The sequence below is a fragment of the Amblyraja radiata genome, chromosome 25 (assembly GCF_010909765.2).
Source record: "Amblyraja radiata isolate CabotCenter1 chromosome 25, sAmbRad1.1.pri, whole genome shotgun sequence".
Taxonomy (NCBI): domain Eukaryota; kingdom Metazoa; phylum Chordata; class Chondrichthyes; order Rajiformes; family Rajidae; genus Amblyraja; species Amblyraja radiata.
Window position 1 is genome coordinate 15,015,195 of NC_045980.1, and position 12,423 is coordinate 15,027,617.

Sequence of the window (12,423 nt, forward strand, 5' to 3'; positions counted from 1 at the left end):
ATATCCTTCCTCAAATTAGGAGACTAAAACTGCACCCAATAATCCAGATGTGGTCTCACCAGGGCCCTGTACAACTGCAGAATGTACCGAGTTACAGTGAAAAGCTACTTTAGTGTACTATCCAGTCAAAGAAAATACTATACATGATTATAATCAAGCCGTCTAAAGTACAGATAATGGACACAGCATTTAGTGCAAGTTAAAGTCCGATCTACAGATAGTTCACAGGTCTCTCTTGTGGTAGATGAGAGGTCAGGATCGCATTCTGTGAGAGGACGGTTCACTTGATGACAGCTGGGAAGAAAGTTAAAAGACACTTGGACAGGTACATGGATAGGAAAGGGTTGGAGGGATAGAGACCAAACGCGAATAAACGGGACTAGCTTGGATGAGGCATGAATGATGTGTGCAGATGCTAGTTTACACCGAAGATAGCCACATGTTGGAATAACTCAGCTGGTCAGGCTGCATCTCTAGATCATAGAAGGAATGGGTGACGGTTCGGGTCGAGTCTGAAGAAGGGTCTCGACTCGAAACGTCACCCATTCCATTCCTTCGCTCCAGAGATGCTGCCAGACCCGTTGATTTACTCCAACATTTTGCGTCTTTCTTTGGGACACGAACGAGTTGGGCCGAATGGCGTGTTTCCCTGCTGTGTGACTATAAAACACGCAAAAAGAACCGCCTACACTTCTCAGCTGGCGCTCACGTCCAGTAAGTATCTATCCTCCTTGGACTGAAGGCACAGCCAGGGGCCGGCGCTGCTACCCCCAAGGTGCGGGCTGAGAGCGGCCGGTTGCCCTCCGTGAGGCGCCGTTGTCCATGAGGCGCGGGCTGAGAGCGGCCGCTCCCCCGCCTCTCCCTCGCGCTGCCGCCGGGCTGGCGGGCGGACAGGCTCTGACGTCAGGCCGCCCTCCTGCTGCGTGAGGGCTGTGTTGTGCCGGGTTCGCGAGAGCGGCGGCCCGTCGAAGTCACCGCGAGTCTGAGGTAAGTTGGACCCTGAGCTCGCAGCACCGAGCGCGGCCGGTCCCGGGCTGGCAAGCCGGCATTTGGTCGGGAATAGGGCCGCGGGGGGGAGAAAGGGGAACGATGATGGGCCTCGGCTAATTGTTGAAGCCTTTCAAGAGGGGTGGTAAGGTAACTGGGAAAGTAAGGATGTCACTGACACCTGATGCTGGGTGCGGACTAACACAGTTATAGTCTTAATATTTGAGCAAAAAGTCAGGGCAAAATGTTCGTGGAAGAGTCTCTGTCTCTCGCTCTTCATACCAAAGATACTAGAGGGGCTCCTCTATAATCTTTGCTTCCTACCACTCCCTTCCACACCCCGACCCAGGCGTCCAGTACTATTTTGTAAGTAGCCAAACTGCACCATGCTCGCCCACAGTCACTTGAACTTCCTGTAGTTACTTATAGATATTTTATTCCTTCGAGAGAGTTTATTTTTTCAAAGTTTAGTGTTTTGATACCTGAACTGAGATGCCTGTCAGATGAACCGGCCTGTGCCACCTCACACACGCACACTCTTGACTTCAGTTTCTGGCAGCTTCTGCTCCCGCACTTTTCCTTTGGAGCTTTTGAAGTTCAGAGCATAGTTACATTTCGAATCCACTGCAGACTGTGTCAGAACCATATCCACAGAGAAAAAAACAATCAAGTTTCACCATCTCAATGACACAAGGCCGAGCATTTTAGAAACAACGATAGAAACATAGAAACATAGAAAGTAGGTGCGAGAGTAGACCACCAGGTCCGTCGAGCCCGCACCGCCACTCGCTCATGGCTGAACACTAAACAGACACACTTACCCACAAACAGTAGACACAAGACACAGAACACAAGACACTACCCTCCCCTTTATACCGCTATCACCCCTCTCCACCCCAAGAACCTCGTGATCTCCTGGGGGAGGCAAAAAACCGGATAAAAACCCAGGTCCAATTCGGGAAAAAAATCCGGGAAATTCCTCTCCGACCCCAATCCAGGCGATCGACACTTGTCCAGGAGATCACTCAGGTCTTACTATACTAACCATACCTAGGTCCATATCCCTGCCCTCTCCCCGTAGCCCCTTATCCCCTTGGCAGCTAAAAAACCATCTATTTTAGTCTTAAATATATTTAAAGTTTCTGCTTCCACTGCTCCCTGGGGCAGTGAATTCCATAAATTAACCACCCTCTGGGTGAAGAAGTTCTTCCTCATCTCAGTTTTAAAAGAGCCCCCCCTTATTCTGCAACTATGTCCTCTAGTTCTAGTTTCCCCGATCATTGGGAACATCCTCGGTGCATCCACCCGATCAAGGCCCCTCACGATCTTATATGTTTCAATGAGATCGCCTCTCATTCTTCTAAACTCCAAAGAGTAGAGTTCCAGCCTACTTAACCTTTCCTCATATGTCAATCCCCTCATTGCAGGAATTAATCTTGTAAACCTTCGCTGCACTGCCTCCAGGGCTAGTACATCCTTTCTTAAGTATGGACCCCAGAACTGTACACAGTATTCCAAATGTGGTCTCACTAATACTGTGTACAGCTGCAGCAAGACCTCCGTGTTTTTATACTCAATCCCCCTAGCAATAAAGGCCAAAACTCCATTGGCCTTCCTGATTGCTTGCTGCACCTGCATACTAACTTTTAGTGATTCATGTACTAATACCCCTAGATCCCTTTGCGTTGCATTACAACGCAGCTCCTCCTCATTTAGAAAATAACTTGCCCTATCATTTTTTTTCCCAAAGTGAATGACTTCACATTTATTAGTATTAAATTTCATCTGCCAAGTTGTTGCCCACTCACCTAGCTTATCTATATCCTTTTGCAGACTCTTCCTATCCTCCTCATCCCCTACTTTTCCTCCCATTTTTGTATCGTCCGCAAATTTTGATATATTACACTTGGTTCCCTCCTCCAAATCATTTATATAAATTGTGAACAACTGGGGTCCCAGCACCGACCCTTGCGGAACCCCGCTAGTTACCGGTTGCCATCCCGAGTATGAACCATTTATCCCCACTCTCTGCTTCCTATTTGTTAGCCAATCCTCTACCCATGCTAATATATTACCCCCAATCCCATAATTTTTTATTTTTAGCAATAGTCTCTTATGTGGCACCTTGTCAAAAGCCTTTTGGAAGTCCAAGTATACCACATCCACCGGTTCCCCTTTATCCACCCGGGTTGTTACTTCCTCAAAGAATTCGAGCAGATTCGTTAAACAGGACTTCCCCTTCACAAAACCATGCTGGTTCTGTCCGATGAAGTCATGTTTATCCAAGTGCCCCGTTAGTGTTTCTTTAATAATTGTCTCTAACATTTTACCCACCACCGATGTTAGACTAACCGGTCTATAGTTACTCGCCTTCTGTTTACTTCCTTTTTTAAATATAGGTGTTACATTGGCCATTTTCCAATCCACTGGGACCGTTCCTGCCTCCAGGGAGTTTTGGAAAATTATCACCAATGCATCCACAATCCCCACCGCTATCTCCCTCAAGACCCTTGGATGTAATCCATCAGGCCCAGGGGATTTATCCTCCTTCAGTCTCATTAATTTCCCTAATACCACCTCCTTGGTGATCTTAATAGTATTTAGCTCCTCCATTCCTACCGCCCCCTGTTTATCCAGCGTTGGAATATTTTTTGTGTCTTCTATGGTGAAGACTGATACAAAATACTCATTTAATGCCTTTGCCATTTCCATGTTCCCCACCAACAACTCTCCAGTCTCACCCTCCAATGGACCAACGTTCACCTTAGCCACCCTTTTTCTTTTTATATAGCTATAAAAACTCTTACTATTAGTTTTTATGTTGTTCGCTAAATTCCTTTCATAGTCTATTTTCCCCGTCTTAATTAATCTCTTAGTTATTTTTTGCTGACCTTTAAATGCTTCCCAATCCTCTACCCTCCCACTATCTCTGGCTACCTTATATGCCCTTGCCTTCAGCCGAATACTATCCTTTATAGTTTTACTGAGCCATGGCTGACTGTTCTTACCCTTACCCCTTTTTTTCTTCATAGGAATACATTTTTCTTGAAGGTTATACAGTATACCCTTAAACGTACACCACTGCTCATGTACCGTCTTATTCTTGAGTCTGCTATCCCAGTCAACTTTGATCAGCTCAGTCCTCATACCTTCATAATCCCCCTTATTTAGACTAAGCACCCTAGCCTGAGTTTCAACCTGCTCCCCTTCTATTTGAATATGGAATTCGACCATATTGTGGTCACTTGTTCCCAACGAGTCCCTAACTATGACATTTTTAATTAATCCTGCTTCATTACACAGGACCAGATCCAAGATTGCCTCCCCCCTTGTCGGTTCTGTGACATACTGTTCTAGGAACCCGTCTCTAATACATTCTATAAACTCTTCCTCTAGTCTACCCTGCCCAGTTTGGTTTGCCCAATTAATATGAAAATTGAAGTCCCCCATGATTACAGCAGTTCCCTTTTTACATGCGTCAACTATTTGCAGATTTATGTTCTGACTAACAGCGTCACAGCTATTTGGAGGTCTATAAATTACACCCACTAGTGTTTTTTTCCCCTTATTATTCTCTATCTGTACCCAAGCTGTTTCACTATCCTGATCCTTCAACGCAATATCCTTCCTCTCTATTGCCGTTATTCCCTCCCTTATTAAAAGGGCCACCCCTCCTCCCTTTCTTTCCTGTCTATCTTTCCTAATTGTCGAGTACCCCTCTATATTTAACTCCCAGTCCTGATCCCCTTGCAGCCATGTCTCCGTAATGGCCACGATATCATAACTATATATACTTAATTGCACCGTTAATTCATTTATCTTATTACGAATACTCCGTGCATTTAGATAAAGCACTTTCAGATGATTTTTACTACCCTTCCTTTCCGTTTTTGCCCCTTTTACATCTAGAGCTTTATCTTCACACATTCTGTCTCCTGTCTCATTTTGACTTACCGCTTCCCCACTGATACCCTGCTCTATTTCCTCTACCCCTGCCGTTATTACCCCCCTTGATACCTCCCCCCCGCTACTTAGTTTAAAGACCTCTCTACTGCCCTAGTTATATGATTTGCCAGGACCCCAGTCCCAGCACCGTTCAGGTGAAGTCCGTCCTTACAGAACAGATCCCCCCTGTCCCAGTACTGGTGCCAGTGGCCCAAGAAACCAAACCCATTATTCCCACACCAGTCTTTGAGCCACGCATTTAGCTTTTTAATTTTACGTACCCTCGCCGATTTGGCCCGTGGCTCAGGTAGCAATCCGGAGATCAGTACCCTCGAGGTTCTGCTTTTTAATTTATTCCCTAACTGCTCAAACTCCTTCAGCAGATCCTCCTTCCTCGTCCTTCCTATGTCATTGGTCCCCACATGGACCACGACCACTGGATCCTCCCCCTCCCACTGCAAATTTCTCTCCAGCATCGCAGAGATATCCTTAACCCTAGCACCGGGTAGGCAACACAGCCTTCGGGACATGTTCTGCTGGCCGCAGAGAACCTTATCTACCCCCCGAATAATACTATCCCCTATCACTACGGCATTTCTTCTAACTCCCCCCTCTTGAATGGCCTCCTGATCCACGGTGCTGCAGCCAGGTTGCTCATCCCTCCCACAGCCCCTGATCCCGTCCTTACATTGAGTAAGAGCCTCGGTCATGCTCGTCAGGGACAAGGGCTGTGGCTCCTGCCGCATCTCCTCCTGGTTCCCCCTACCTGCCTCGCTTATGGCCACACCTTCCTTTCCTTGCTCACTGCCTACTGAATTAGTTAAACTGGTCGGTGTGACCATCCCCTGGCACAAAACATCCAGGTAATACTCCCCCTCCCTGATGTACCGCAGCGTATGAAGTTGGGTCTCCAGCTCATCAATGCGGAGCTGGAGTTCCTCTAGCCTCAAACACTTACTGCAGCTGTAGGGATCTTCTACATCAATGGTGTCGACAAATTCCCACATCTCGCAGTATTGGCACATCTCCTGACCGCCCATCTTATATAAGTAATTAACTGGTCCTATTTAAGAATCCCCTACTGTATTGATACACCCCTTATTTATATAATCCTACCTCCTATAAATGGGAAAGTACTCACCCCAGCCGTAAATTACCTACTGGTTTGGCTGTCTAGTGGTAATTCCTTCCGCTCTTCCTATCTGGTCCACTGCTCCCTTGCAGTGCGTGGCAAACCTCTTTGCCTCTGTTAGTCTCTGTTAGTCTCTCGAGTCTCTCGAGCCGCGGCTCCGTCCGTCCTCCCTCGGCGACAGCACCTGTGGCACCGCGGTCGTGACGTCCCTTCCGTTCCTGCAGAGCCTTCCTGTCCTGGGCGGAGTCTGCAGCTAACTGTGTGCTCACGTCCGGTAGGTCAGCCTCTGATCCCCGTTTTTTCTTTAAATTTTCATGTGGCCGTGAAAACGTTTAATTCTTTTGACATTTTAGATAAGTATTATTAGAGTTAAGATTACACAATGTGGAAAATGTGGTTCATGTGATCTGCTGGTCTTTTAACCGGCTGGTCTATTTGTATCTAGTTTTGGATTTCTTTCTGTTAGTTATCATTCAAATATATAAATTGTGGAAGTTTATCTTTTTTGCAAAACTTTTAAACTTTTTTTGCAAAATTACATGTTCATAAGATTCTATGCATATTATTAGAATTATTGTCTGAAACAACATCTTGATTCTTAAAAAATGTTTTTACCTTTTAGAAACGTTTTTTCTGCCAATCTTAATCTGTAAAAATGGGACAAAAGAAAATATCTTACAATAAGAATACAAAATTGGATTCTTATGGAATTCCTGAATTGGTGGGTGTATGCAAAGAAGCTGCCAAACTGGAAATCAGAGCTCCTATTGAGAGAGACCAGTAAAACAGGTCATTAATTTGCACTGCCTTCCAACATGTTCCTGAACGATGAAAATAAAATGAATAAAATGCCATCTGTTCTTCTCGGAAGGTTAAAAGTGGAGGAAAGCAATGAAATGAGTAATACGTAATGAAAATAGAAGAAATGATGGAAATACTCAGATTGTGCTTATTTAGAGAAAATAGTAATTGTTTCAGAGCTATAGCCTATTATCTGAAGGTGAAGTATATAAATTTATAACTGAGATAGAATTTTAGTGTTAATATATCCAAATTCTGCATTAAGGGAGCATGTGGATGAAACTTGAGGACCAATGCTGATGTTGTACAGTAAAATAATATTTGAAAGTAATTATCACTGATAGATAAAAATATATTTATAAATAGCCTAAATTTGGGTGTAGGGGAGTAGATTGTAAAGTTTTCACTTTGTTCCAATGGTTGGGAACATTGGTGTTCTGATGTAAATCAATAACATTTCAGGATGAGGTGGACTGAATAGTGAAATGAGTGGATGAATGCACTTTGGGAGATTTAATGAAGAATGAAAAAATACCGAATTGCATAATGTAAAAATTGCAGATGAACATAGAAACTTCAATTCCTGTTTATACAAATCCTTAAAAGGTTGCAGAAAGGTTGATTAAAAAGCAGATGGGTTGCCCACATTTATAAATAGCAGTAAAGAGATCATATTGAACTTTGTGAAGTCTCAAGTTTGGCTTCAGATTAATTATTATACCTTCTGGATACCACTCTTCAGGAAAGATATAAAAATCTCAGAAAGGGAACAGAGACAGTTAATATAATGGCAATTGAACTGCAAAATGTGGTGTCCCAGCCACCAAAGTGATCTATAGGAGTTGCTATCTCAAAAAGGCAGCCAACATCATCAGAGACCCACACCATCCTGGCCACACACTCATTTCACTCCTACCATCGGGATGAAGATATAGGAGCTTGAAAACTATAACTTGCAGGTTCAGAAACAACTTATTCGCTATAACCATCAGGCTATTAAACACTACAACCTCCAAATAAGACTTGGGCATTGGTTTTGTTTTGTTGCGCCATTATTAACTCCATTGAAGTATCAACTAGGTTGAGTTACTACAAATAGAATAAGATGGGTCCTGGACTGAAAACAGAATGTTGTAATTTCAGGTCCTGTGACAGTATTTGGCATGTAATCTCTTTTGACAGGTGGACAAAAATGCTGGAGAAACTCAGCGGGTGAGGCAGCATCTATGGAGCGAAGGAAATAGGCAACGTTTCGGGTCGAAACCCTTCTTCAGACCCAAAACTTTGCCTATTTCCTTCGCTCCATAGATGCTGCCTCACCCGCTGAGTTTCTCCAGCATTTTTGTCTACCTTCGATTTTCTAGCATCTGCAGTTCCTTCTTGAACAATCTCTTTTGACAGTTCACTGATGTGTTGGAAATTTTTCTTTTTGGATGAAATGTTAATCCAGATCACTTGAACTTGTTTGGTGGATGTTAAAGGTTTTTATTCAGTCATAATTCTAAGATCAAATGAATTAGGTGCACAAGTCGACCATGCCTATTCTGCCACTCAATAAAATCACGGATTATCTGAAGGGTGGGGGGAGAGATTGCCTCATCTGTCTTAATTTGGTGACTTCCTTAATCTTTAAAGAGTGGCCCTACTAAATTCAACCAAAGGAGAACATTCTCTCCACATCCACCATGTCTTCTTCTTCTTGCATATGGCATGCACAGCCTAAAGTTGCAGGACAACTTGTTCTATTGATCTTATTTGATTGTGCACGGCAGGTTAATTGCATTCGTCGAAACAGGGCGGACCACGTGAAGGTTGCAATCTCCCACCCCATCCACCATGTCAAGAGCCTTCAGATTGTAAATGCTTCAAATGAGTGCCTTCTTACTCTAAACTGTAGTGTAAACAAATCCAACCTTTCCTCATAAGACAATCCATCCTTGTTTTTGCTGTTGTTAATTTCTCTTTTTTTCCATAATCTACTTTTGTGGTTGTATTTACATTTACAAATAATAGCTTTTGTACTTTAGCCACACCTTATTACCAGCAGAAAGGGATTCTCTGGTTACATCAATTTGTCTTTTTAAATTTATGATCCAAATACAATGGTACTTAACGTATCTTGCCAATCACCATCTTCGTATTGTTTATGGACTGATACTTTTACACTCCCACTGAAGAAAGATGAATTTATTGAGAATAGAGTATTTATTAACTAAACCACGTGAAGACTTGTTCAATGGGAAAAGTCATAGCACCCCTTTCAGCAAATGTGTTTTGTATGTGTGTATTTCACTCTAATACTTTATGCTATTGGTATTAATTTATTATTTAGGTGTGGTTCTGCATTACCTCATCCAAAAGGTTGGTGCTGAGGTGATTAAATTGTAAATTTACTGAAAGTTATACTAAAGGGTGTGTCATGTGCAAATAACATAAAATTGGTTTCCAAAAGGAAGCCGCAGCAAAACTTGAAGTACAGTGCAAAATTAGAATCTATTTTAATTGATTTTATAATGATAGTTTAGAAGCAAAGGCACTTTGTTTAACCCAGTGATTTATAATAATGTGAGTATGACAGTCAACACCAGTTTATACTCCAAAAGCTGAAGGGATTGTCATATTAAATGCAGTCATTTTTAAGCATTGCCTAAATGTTGTCAGTAAATTGGAATTTTAAAGGAGATGTTTTATTTGTCCTCTGAACTGAAGTAATGTTAATTCTAACAAATATCATTGCATGCTTAAACTTACAATGCTTTCATCAAGATTTTATGAACACATCATGCTCAAAAGAGCATTCAACTACAGCTATGCCCTATCTGTGTTCCTCCCGCCTTCTGAATCATTAATCTGAAAGCTGGATGTTTTGCATGGCGTTGTGCTTTCATGTAAACAACACCTATATAATTTACTGGACTACGTGGGCTCCCTTGTTCACAAGGTAGGGCTGGTCCCCCAACGCAATATTCCACCTCTCCACCAATACCAACATTGGTGACCAGTGGGGGGGGGGGGGGGGGGCATTCTGGACCGCTAGTATGTGTGTTGTGGGCTGAAGGGACTGGTTTCCAGAGAGCTAGTATGGACAATGTGGGCCAAATGGATTGTTGGGGTGGCAGCTCAGTCACTCAAGCCTGATGTGCTGGCAGCTCACTCACGGCTGGTGGGCTGGCAGTTGACACGGCTATTCCTTGAAATTCCATTTCAAGCAGGGTGCAAGGCCACCAAATTCAAGTGCAGTTTCATACCATTTCAAGCAAGGTGAAACCACACTAAACACCACACTCACAGATCAGTAGACGTTCAGTTGATTCACAGCTCAGACAGAGTCGTGACCTCTCCCTCCCCCATCTTGCAGAGACTGAGCCACACCCACACTTCCGGATTTTATAATCCCTCCCACCGGAAGGGGCTTGGCCTTCATGGCGTGATTGACATGAGAGAGATTCTCAACATTTTTTAAACACTAATAACACTTATTTTTCATTGATGGGAAGAATCCTCTTCACCTGATGAGCGGAGGGGGACTGAGTAAGATGGCCAAAAATCACAGCCGTAAGTGGTAGCGTTTTATCTAAAATCAATATACAGTGCAAACAGGAAGTTGTCAAGTTTAGACTGGTTTGCCATTTCAAACCAACCACCACCAACCATTTGCTGTGCTTTATTTCCAACCAACCACCACCAACCATTTGCTGTGCTTTATTTCAAACCAACCAACACCAAAATTCTAAAATCAATATACAGAACAACAGTTAAGTATCCATCATCTTAACTTTTTACTAAGGTATTAAAATGAATGTGTTTGCTTTTGCATGTTTTATAACTAGATAAACCAAGATTCTATCTGGCAAGTTCTAATCACTTGCTATATAATAGAATGAAAACTCAATTTATTTTAAAGAACTTACCAATTGTTATTAAACATGAAGCTATCCACCTGCCCAGTCACATTTATTGTATCATAACTGGAACGCTGCACAATTCAATTTAAATTTTGCATTGGAAAATTCTTTAAGTGAATTGGAGGAGGAAGGGAGAACAAAACCTGCAGATTTCCTTTTTATTTTTGAAAGGGTATCCATCCTACATCACATTAATTGTCGATAAAACTAATGGACAAGTATGACAAATTGTTCAAAATCATTATTTTCCTTTTCCTTTGTATACAATGCAACTGGTTAAAGCATGGAGAAATATTTATAGTGTTTAAGAAGGAACTGCAGATGCTGGAAAATCGAAGGTACACAAAAATGCTGGAGAAACTCAGCGGGTGCAGCAGCATCTATGGAGCGAAGGAAATAGGCAACGTTTCGGGCCGAAACCCTTCTTCAGTCTGATAAAGCAATTAATATGTTGTGTTTAAAAATAAGACAAATTTTACCTTATGCTGTTTTGTCAATGAAGGTTAAAAAATCTACTAGTTACTCTGGTCAAACAAAATATATAGAAGCAAATATGGATAGTGATTGCATTAACCTTTAAAATAACTAACATTATGTGAAGAGCTCAGGGGTGAAAATCTCTTTGCAAACCCAGTACTCCCAAATACTATCAAAGTTGTGTTGTAGTTTAACGGCAAACATACATAGCTGCTTGTAAAAATAACTATTCTATTTTAATTTGGGATGGTGATCATCCAGAAATTAGGAAAGGCTTTGTCAGAATATATACATTTTGACACAAAATTTCCATTGGTTATTTTTTTTAATTATATGCAGGGCATTGCAATATCTGCGTACTCCAAAAGAGCTTATGACAATGAGCCAGTGTCTTTGAAATGAAAGAGATTATCTCGTGGTTCAAAGTAGTGTTATTGTGGTTTGATGACGCCCATAAGTATAGCATGATAATATGATCACATGATTAGTTTCATAATACAATATAGGGTTATAAAAGCTAAATCTGCTATTCTTATTATTGGGAACATGTAAAGTATATAATTAATCTACATTTATTACCTCAGAATGTAAATTTTAGAAGACGGGTTATGAAGTAGGAGTGATGTGCTTCGTAAATGGTTGAAGATCATTCTGAAGGAGACTATATTCTAATTCTGTAATTTTTCTCAGATCTTGCGTTAGAAATATATAGATATTGCTTTGCAATATGATAAAGAATCGAGTGATTTGAAACAGTAAATAAGTTTTTTTTAATTAAACATGCAGTTTGGCCTGGTAAACGTAGCCTGTTGCTGCTTTTTTTTAATTGACATTTATAATTTTTCTAACAGATGCATTAATTTTTTATTTAAATTTTGCTTTCAGTTAAAAATTATCATCGGCCTGTTTTGATGTTAGTGGCTGCCAATTTTTAATAGTTTTTAGTTGGGATATTTAGGATGTGAAAAGGCTATTATTGCTCAGTTTTAGTTGCCATATGGTGAGGATGGGCCATTTTGAATTGCTAAAGTGAACACTCAGGTCGGATTGAGTGATGAATAATGAATGATGAATGAAAGTTGGCATTTATCAAAATGTGTGCATGATTTGAAAGTAAATGTGCTGGCAAAGGAAGCACCTGGATTAGGTGAAATATTCTGATTGATGTGGGCCTAT

General features: G+C 41.7%; 1 protein-coding gene across 8 annotated transcripts in view; it reads left to right on the top strand.

Annotated features, from left to right (window-relative positions):
- The first annotated feature begins 744 nt into the window (after window positions 1-744).
- The window catches only part of clip1 (CAP-Gly domain containing linker protein 1), a 143,639-nt gene continuing 131,960 nt past the window's right edge, over window positions 745-12,423 (top strand). For 4 of the 8 annotated variants that reach the window (XM_033043217.1, XM_033043218.1, XM_033043223.1 and 1 more), the window contains exon 1: window positions 866-987. The gene's annotated coding sequence lies outside the window, so the exon portion shown is untranslated. Of the gene's footprint in view, window positions 988-12,423 lie in introns of all 8 variants that reach the window. The other 4 variants (XM_033043222.1, XM_033043221.1, XM_033043220.1 and 1 more) reach the window with 4 other exon arrangements.